At 39.3% G+C, this 10,016-nt stretch overlaps 1 protein-coding gene across 1 annotated transcript in view; it reads right to left on the bottom strand.

The window, feature by feature from the left end:
• Nucleotides 1-445, bottom strand: part of SEMA6D (semaphorin 6D) — a 216,454-nt gene extending 216,009 nt beyond the window's left edge. Inside the window, exon 1 of the mRNA XM_027644190.1 lies at nucleotides 391-445. The gene's annotated coding sequence lies outside the window, so the exon portion shown is untranslated. The remainder of the gene's footprint in view (nucleotides 1-390) is intronic.
• Between the last annotated feature and the right edge of the window lie 9,571 nt (nucleotides 446-10,016).

Raw genomic sequence — 10,016 nt, forward strand, 5'->3', positions numbered from 1 at the left:
GCCCGCCCCGCCCCGCACCTGCACCGCCCCCGCGCTCGGCCCGTCCGCCCCGCGCACCTGCCCGCGCTCCCGCACGCCCCCGTTCTCGCCTCCTCCGTGCTCGGCCCCGCGTGTCCCCCCTCTGCCCCCGGCCGTGAGGCAGCCCCGCAGTAACGGGGGCAGCCCCGCCGGGATGCGCGGCCGCGGCTCGGCGAACCCAGCAGCCGCCCGGCCCCAGCCACGCTGCAAATGCTCTCCAGCGATCAATACTGTCATTTGACTTTGCTGCGGGGGAAGGTGTCAGGCAGAGACTTTACTCTGAAAAGTAACTCGCTTTACTTTTTCCTGCTTTGCATCCCGGCGAACTTCTTCCCCGTTGCGTGTGCGCACGGGCTTCTTCCCGCGGCTCACCTGCCTCCCGAGGAGCGGCAGGTCCTGTCCGGGCGAGGAATTGACGTCTGGAAAGTGCCTCCGCTCCTCTTTAACACCTGCAATAGAGTTCGAGCAAACAGCTCAGGGTCACTCCCAATGGGGGTTCAAGTTCTCCAACAAAAGCTCTAGTTTTTGACTTTGATATGAAATGGAAATCTTTTGTTTCACTTTGGGTTTGTGTCGTTGCAGATTCTGCATCGCAGACTTTTCAGAATATTCCCTCAGCCAACATCAGAGAGAATTGGCTTTAGATTTGAAACAAATATAAAATTAAACTAATTTTTTGCAGCCTCTGGTGTTTTTGTTGTTGTTGTTGATTTTTTTTTAATTTTTTGCTATTTTATTAAAATCCCAGTTTGGTGGCATTGCAACATAATGTCTAACCTGAATGTTTTACTATAATTTTCACTGAAAAATAAAAGTAATTTGGTTAGTTCTTACCTTAGTTCAGAAACCAGATATTCCTTCTGGAAATTAATGGAAGCTAAAGCATATAGATGAGAAAATATTTTGCAGTTTATCTTCAAGCATAATCTATTAAGGAAAACATCACACCCCTCTCCAGGTATGAGTTCTTCTACAAATAAGGAACAGATTTGCTATGGAGGAAAGTGACACTTGTGCAGGGACATGAATGCTATTATATCCTAAATTTTTTTTTGTACTAGAAGTCCTCAGTGACAACTGTGTTTCTCAGATTCTGCAACAGCAGCTTGGCTTCAAGCCACAAGCAAGGGAGCTGACTTTGACACGTTCTCTGAAATCCTCTCTCCTTCCTTTTCCATCAGTGGCAGTGCAAGTCCAGCACCACAACCCTTGTCACTCGCCCTTCTGCTGAGCCTGGAGCCCACCTGAGAGACAGCCTATCCCCCAGCCCTTCTCACCCTGTTTGGGCACTCTGTTCTGTGAAAATCCATGTGCTGGGTCACTCTGACACTGGGTGATTACCTGGGGAGGATTTGCCCTTGGTATTGTTGTTGCTTTAATTCTTCTTGGTGGTATCTTGCAGGTTTCCAAACCTCATTTCTTCCTACTTTTCCAAATGAGCTGAAGCACTCAGGGTCCCTGTTCTGTATTTGGTTTTGGGAATGGACTCACTGTTGGGCACTATTTTGCAATGGCATTTGATTTCTTTGTCATGGTCACCATGAACCAGATCTAGCCAGAAGGACTGCGTCTGACAGGCTGCTGAGGTGGGATGGAGCCAGGCTCCCTCACGCACCCCTGGTACCTCTTCCTCCTGGCAGCCAGCTGTGCTCACTGTGCCCAGCTGCCTTGTGCAGCTTTTCCCTGCTCCAGCTGTTCATATCCAGGTGTGGGGGACTGCAGCAGCTGCTCTGAGTGGACTCACTGACTCCAGCTGGTTCCCCACTGTCCTCACCCCAGAGCAGTGCTGAGCCCCTCAGAGAAGCTCAAGGCAGGAGGAGGTAGAAGGGTCAGGATGAGGCAGTGAAGGCCCCCCTCAGAGAGGCAGGGGATAATTTTTAACTTTGCTTCTTGCTATCCAACTATATTTTAAGTTGGCAATAAATTAAATTATTTTTTCCCAAAGCAAGTCAGTTTTGCCCATGGCAGTAACTGGTAAGTGATCTTTCTGTTTTTATCTCGATCCACGAGATTTTACACCTTATTGTCTCTCCTGCCCTGTTGGGGAGGGGAGTGGTGGAATGGCCAGATGGGCAGCTGGTGGATGGAGTCACCCATTACAGGGCTACAGTCATTGGAGAGGAAACGATCCTGTTCCGAGCACAGCAGTTCCAGTACAGGCTTCTGTGTGTTGTGACTGTCCAGCACTGCCAGAGGGGTCCTTTTCTGTCCATGCTGCCACTACCACCGTTCTCTTGGCTGCCTTTCCCACTGACTGCAGAAGGCACTGAGGGTACAGCGAAGATTTCTTGTGCTGAAATTCCTGTTTGGCAAGAAATCATCCCATTTCACTGCAGTGTAACATTGTCTGAACAGGACATTTCGATAGACAGCAGCACCTTCCGTTTTTTGATTACAGTTCCTGTCTAAATGTCCTGGAGCCAGGTCAGCCTGTGTATCCTGTATCAGCCTGTAGCATCCTCTAGTCCCCCTTGCAGAATTACACTGTGACCACATGGGGCAGAATTCTCTATTTACTGTCAATCACTGCACTTCACTTTCTGTCCCATAAATAATCTCAATTGAATATTCATTGCTGGGAAAGAGAATGTGCACCAGTTCTCTTCCTTTTCTCGACAAAACCTGCCTCAAGTTGTGAGCATGTGTTTGTCTCATGAAATCAGTGATTACATTGCTTGGAATTTATGCTTAGTTCCCTTTAAACAAAACTGTAGATAAATTCTGGGTGAAATATTTTTTCTCATGCACTAAATTCAATAAAGATGCAGTTTCACTTAGTCCCCTCAAATACACATTTGGATTATCTTTACAGAACAGTTTTTTTGTGGTATTTCCAGGACAAGATTCACAAATGCGTCAGAGTCGCTTTCATCAATCTTCTCTCTTCTACTCTCTTAGACGGTAGGTAAATTTTGAAGCACGTAGGAGATTCAGATCTGTTCTCTGCCTGAGTAAATTTGAATTCTCATTGTCATCTACTAAGTTATAACTTATTTGGGGATGTAAAAAGAGGGAAGAGAAGATTATTTTCCTGCCAATACTATTTCAATATGTACAAATAACATTATCTGGAGCAGGAATTAGATCAGAGTCTTCTCTCAGGTAAGAACCAGGAGACTAGAGACCTACTCATACTTCTCAGACAGTATTTATTTCTACATGGAGTTCAACAGTGCTCCAGCAAGAGAGGTGGGAGGAACTCCGCTTTGTTGCCTGGTGGAAGACACTAGCCCTGGATATAGGAATGTGGATGCAAATCACTAATGAGAAAGGGAACTAAGTGCAGGAGGTTAAGATGCTTTTAACTCTTGTAGTGATATTCCTTTTAGTACCTTAAGGTTTGGATGGACAAAGAAATTCTCTGTACAAAGTAGGGAAACTTATAATTAGCTTTTCTCCACTCAGCCTTGTGTTCTTTCTTTTCTTAGTTAGCAGTCACTATAACTTGATGTCATAGCATTGCTTAACTTTTTCTTTGCCTATTCCATTTCCTAAAATAAAGCTATTATCTGTTCTGATCTTAACACCTCATTCAGTTTATACTAAGTTCAGTGTAAACTAGAACATTTCCTGGAAGCATTCAGAGTTAGTTGTTTTCTGAGGTACCTACCACAGGATGAAGAAAACTTTGTCACGTGACAGGAGCCCCTGTATAATTTAACACCAAATAGTCACTCCTGAATGTTGCAAAGCAGGCAAGAGTCCTCAGAGGCTGCTTGTGAGAAATGTTATTCTTCACTATTAAGTGTTTCTGAGCCAATGCCAATGTCTAGTTTACCAAAAGACTTTGTCAGCAGTGTTTGGAGGCAGATCCATACTGAGCCACTTTCACACATAACAACCCTTTGGAGATACGCCTGCTCCTTCTTCAATTGTTTTACTAGGACTACTAGAAAAGGATGATCCCTATCGCGCTGGAATGCTGTTGTCCTCCCTATTTCAGTTTGGAGTACTTTTGATGGCCCTTGTTGAGCAAATTGCTCTTTCATGCTACACTGTTGCTCAGCAAGGTATTTCTGCTTGTCAGCTGTTACAGACTCCAAGAGATAATGTTGCTTGTTTCACAGGTTTCTTATTAACAGCTTATTTTTGCTTACAGGACTCAGAGCACATACACTGTATATCACCAGCTCCCAGCTACATTTCTCTAGTGTAATATTTGTAATATTATCAATATTTCTGCGGCTCATATTGCATCTGGTCCCATGATTCAGCTGAAATTGAATTGGTTTGTGATCTAATAACTCAATTGCAAATATAGCAGCCTTTTTTGCCTGCAGAGCATTTAAAGCAAGAGTTTGTGCAGCAGTTCAGGTCATATGGCAGATAGCCTCTTATTCTTCAGAATTCTCTCTTTTTCTTTTTTTTTTTTTTTTTTTTTGGATAGTTGTTGCAGTGGGATATGAAGTCCTTAGTTTTGCCTCATGACTCCATCCTCCATCTCCTGTAAGCATTTTTCTTGTCTTTCTCTCTGCTGCTGACACAGTGGATTAGGCTTTGTGTCTCTGTCCCAGTCCCCTTACCTGAACTTCTTTTTATGGCACTGTATCTGTTTTGTACTGTGTGTTGTTTTTTATGTGATCTTTCTCCTGCAAAATTTAGCTGACCTTGTTTTTGTGTTGCTTTAGAACCTACATATTTGCCTTTATAGTAATCCAAAGCAATCAAAACCTCCTCTGCTTTAACCAGGAAACAGATGTCCTGTAGACAGTCTAAACTCGAAGGAGAAACTCCTGGTATCTCCATACTTTTAAGTGGGAAAGCAGATTTCTTAGGTCTGTAATTTAAATATCTATCCCCTCATTATTTCTCCTTGTTAGCATCAGGGAATAGACAGACACATTCTCTTGAACATTCTAGCTGCACTAGCCATTTCACTGTCTCAAATATCAATCTCTGTAATTCCATGTCATTCCTTATCATTCCTAGCTAACACATACATCTGTAATATTCCCTACCTTCTTCTCCTCTGAGTTGTCTATACATTTAAATGTCCTATTACATCTCATCTTCTCTGATTTTTTTCTAGCAACATTGTATCTCTTAGAGTCAAATCAGATTTCAGTGTTCTAGTCACACAAATGATTTGATGTTTCAGTTGTACCTCCTTTACTGAGGATTTGTTTCAGAGTCTACACAGACAAACAGCACAATCTGTTATACTTACCTGACATTTTAAAACAATCATAGTCAAAATAACAACCACAATTTGTTTTAGTTATTATCATTATGAATGGTTCATGAAAGTGTATATCCTGTAGAGTAAGAAAGAAATTAGGGAGAGGTGGTATTGTATAGTGTATGATATACAAAGAGGTAAAAATACCCTGTATATTACGAATTTGAGCTCTATTTTCTGTACAGCTTTTGCATTCATGAAACACTTCCTGCTGGCAAAAATAGCAATATTTTTTCACAATCTTTCAAAATATGTCACAGTTCAACTGCTGTAAATGCAACAGACACTTAAAAAAAAGTGCATCATAAGTTCACTTTCAAAAAGGGGGTGATTCAGTTGCTGGATGCATTTTTCCATGAGAAAAGAATACTATTCAGTAAGAAAGAGTGAAGATAGGAAACTAAGTCTGTAGAAGAAAAGAGTCAGACAGACTGAAAAGGATCCAAAAGGAATGATATTCTGCACACAAGAGAATGCCACATGTGTTCCGTTACTTTCTCGTCTATTCTGTCAAGAGAAATGCATGTGTACCATAGCAACAAGCACAGTTCATAAAGCTGATATGTTAAATCATTACACTAAAGATCACTTACTTTCTCTGAATTGGCAAGCAGCACTTTTGCTGTTCTTTTAGGCAATAGTTAATAAAATATTCATAAACAACTCATAAATGGTTAAACATGCCGAATGCTTAAACTTTTACATAGTTTCTTTCATGTTTCCTAATACATGTGCAGAAAGATTTCTTTAAAGTAAATAATACTCTTAGAACATGTTTTCATGTGGTTTTTGCACACAACACACAAAGACATGCAATTAATGTCAAGAATTTGATTGCAGAGCATAGCTCATATTCCCACTTCCTCACCTTTAACCCTTCTAAGTGGACAATGGGGTTTTCTTTCTTGTTATATAAATTATTGCCTGTGGAAACACTTTCTTGAATCTCTGGACAATTACATTTGATTATCTGTAATGTTATATTTTCAAATTATGAAAGAATACTGTGGCTTCCTATTTTTTCATGCCATTATTCTTTAATGAAACCCAAAGTGACCAGTAAGAGAGTTAAAATCATTTGCAGATTTTCCAAATACGGGATTAAGTTTCATTTAAGCATTGCTTTTCCTGCCCTGCAAATGCAAATGCATTGTGTTTGTTGGAGTAACCAGCGTTAAATTAAAAATCTCAGCACACCCTCTAGGGAATTCAACTCTTCACAAACCTTAATTCAAGTGAAAGCTTGAGTGAATATATAGGTATTCAATATGACAGGAGGGACAAGAATCCATGCTTTGCTGCAGTTTCAAACTCCATTTCTTACCATCTATCTTCAACCAAAGTTGTGCTCATACAGGGACCATCTGCAAGGCAGCCCCATTTAATAGGATTTACCAGTGCGAATAAAAAGATGGAAGCAGTATGTGATATTACCAGACTTAAGCTGTACAACCAAGAGTAAACAAGAAGGTCCTAAATCACCTTTAATGACAAGAGATTCTTCAGGATAGTATGTATCCAGCCATCCCTGCGAGTGCTATACACATATGGATCACTGAGACTGCCAGCCCAGCATGGATCAGATCGACTCCAGGTTGGACATTGCCACTGAGAGATAAACAGACAGACTCCAAGCAGTCAGATAGTGTAGAATCCACAGGAAAAACAGTTCAATTGCTAGGAATGTCTGTGGAAAGTGATTTTGGAGAAATGTTACATACTGTGTTGAGGAAAGGTTAAGGCACAGGGAATTCAAGTGACTTGGTGACCTCAGAGGTCTTTTCCAATCTGGTTGTTTCTATGATTCTATGAATTCAATAATATTTCCTGAAGTGACAGATCACAGAGATAGAATATAGAATTGTTATATGTGCAGGAGTGCTTTATATTTATATATATATTTACAACATCAGCAAACAATTTGTGATCAATGAGTAGACATAGTTTTTCTCCATAATATTTGATAAAGAATAATTGATCACAAACGAGTAAGATCTCACAATCTGTTCAAGCAATTTGCAAACAGAAAGAAGAACTAAATTTCATAAATACAATTTTTACTGAAAATTCTTTTCCAATCTACTCATAGAATTAATAGTGGCTTACAAAGTATTTAGTACTGGTACATAGAAACACCACAGACATTAAACTTCTCAGCTCCAGCTAAACTTTGTACTTTGATAAGTGAATAACACTATAAATCTGTAAGTTACTAGTACTGCCTAAATGACTATAAATTATTGTTTTGGAATGTATTGTACCAAGCTTCTGTGTGGTTAATATTTATGCATGCATGGGATGGTATTTTTTTGAGCACAGAAAGTAATTTCACATAAAAACGACATGCAAAATGAACTGATATTCACCAGTTATAGTGACTTTCCATTGATAAGGGTAACGGGACCAGTAACCTAAGCTTGGACAACTAATTTGTGTGGTTGTTCTACCCTGCAAAAAGGCTGAGACCTTCAAATCAAGGATTGATATTGAGAGTCTTCTCTTTGTCCCCAGGAGAGCTGTAGCTGTATTTGAGATCTTTAGGCCTTGCCCTCAGTTAGCTTGACTGAGAAATTATCCTTGGATTACCTTGGATCATTGATTCCACTAATGTATGGGCAGTAGATATTATCTGCTGCCAGATTTAAGATTTAACTGAACAGTTACAAGAAACTATGGGTCTTGCAAATGGCAATACAACATTCTTTAATGAGCAGCTAATATTTCTGTTGAGCAGCAAATGCAGATCACTCACCTAAAAGACCAAGTGCTTTACCTTTTCTGTTAAGTCTTGCTTTTAAAGCAGATGTATTCGAGTTTAAGATTGGTAATAAAATGCTGGATAAAAAATAGCACCCTTAGAAGATCTATTTCTCCTTAACAGCTTTTTAAAAATCTAGTATTGGCTGTATTAACTTGCACAAAAGATTTAAAAACAGCTACTGTAGGCTCTGCTTTTGTGCACTGTGGTAGAATGAATTATGAATGATTGCATCATTTACATTCTAAGTTTAGTTTTCAAGTATGGTTGATTTTGCTTAAATGAGAATCCTGTAGCTATTTAGTAATTAGGACTGATAGTTCTATGAAATTCATAATTGGTCCCCAAACAGGTGTTTCCTTTCTTCTTGAAAAAAATTAGGTATATTTTTGCCCTGCTGCCTGTGAGCTCATGGAAATTTCCTGAATATAAAAGTATATAATATTCATAACAATTATAAAATCAAAATTATACTTCACTTTAAAAGTCTACTCTGCTAATGCATTGAATTTGAACTTGATCAGGCATAATTTTGTAACAGTGCTCTGCACTCTTGACCATGAACACAGTTACCAACACCTGCAATTGCTCGGTACAGATGATCTGATAGTATTTTATGACAGTCTGCATAAGGAGCGTAGCTATTCTCAATAATAATTATGGATAAGTTAGATATATAATATATAATGCTGTTTTTCAAGATATACTGTGTCTACTGAATACAGATAGATGAAAATAAACCTGTTACTGCCTATAAAAATCAGGTATCTTTTACACTGACTGACTGTCAGGGACAACACAATACTTGAAAGGTTGGCTCCTTTGAAGTTTCTGTGAATTGTCTTAGCTGTATTATCCCAAGTTTGTGTCTCTACTTTGAAAATGGCAGCAGCTGGCAATCATTTATCGTATTTCATTGTTCTCCAATGATTCAAGCTCAGACAAGTTACCTTATCATCAGTGCAGGCAATTTTTATGTAAAGCACCAGTACTGACTACAAGAGATCTGATGGCAGTTTTAAAACATTTCTGCATTAATAGCCTTCTCATTGCATTTAAGCATCCTGTCTCTTAGATGCTGTGATGAATGTGACACTGCTATTATATGTCCTAAGCACCCATTTTTAATGGTGACAATATCTATTCTCCAAAATGGTAATTGCCTAATGCTAACTATCTTTGCAATTTATGACCACCTTGGGAAAAATACTCCTTTAAAATTGAACAAGTGTTTAGTTAGAAATATGTAATTAACCAGTTACCTTGTTGGAATTAATTTAGGGTAGAATGATAAAGTTGTTTAGGTTAGAAAAGACCTCTAAGATGATTGGATCCAACCATTAACACAGGATGACATGTGGAAACTCATAGAAGGAGAGAGAAGGGGGGGGAACTCAAAGAAGTAGCCCCAGAGCTAAAAAAGCTAAAAACTACAGGCTCTTTTATTCCCAAGAAAGAGAAAGAGTTGATGAAAACAAGTCTCTTGACACAAACCAAACTCATGTGTTCTTTGTAATGCAGTTTTTTGAAGAGGTATAAGATTTAGACCTGATCAGTACAATACTGCACCACCTCAGAATTTAAATGAACAAGAGAATTTGGCATATTTGTTAGATTATGTTTCATTGTTGACACTTTTTTAATTGGAGAATAAGTTTCAGAAAAATTTGTAGGAGGCAGCTATGTTCTGTGAAAAAAAAAATCAGCTTTCTGTCCTAAAACTGACAGTTCCTTTTCTGCTTGTTTTATCTGAAATTGGAGGGCTTTAGATTAAACAATAGATTTTCAATGAAAAATCAGATTTTGCTACAGATAATTTTGATTTGTTGAAGTCACATCTGGCCTTCTCTAAAATCTTTCACAGTCCCCAGAGAGACTCCATAGATGATTAAACACCATCTATCTGTGCTCGGCCTTGACTGCCACGCTACTTGTCTCCCATATTTTTTCCTTTATTTGTGACTGATTATTAACTAAACTGTTGATACCTTCCAGATCAAAGAATGAAAGCAGCAGAATGGGGCACAAATGTCTTACAGCTCTCAATATAAAAAATACTTT

The sequence above is a fragment of the Corapipo altera genome, unplaced genomic scaffold (genome assembly GCF_003945725.1).
Source record: "Corapipo altera isolate COAL_440 unplaced genomic scaffold, ASM394572v1 50, whole genome shotgun sequence".
Lineage (NCBI taxonomy): Eukaryota > Metazoa > Chordata > Aves > Passeriformes > Pipridae > Corapipo > Corapipo altera.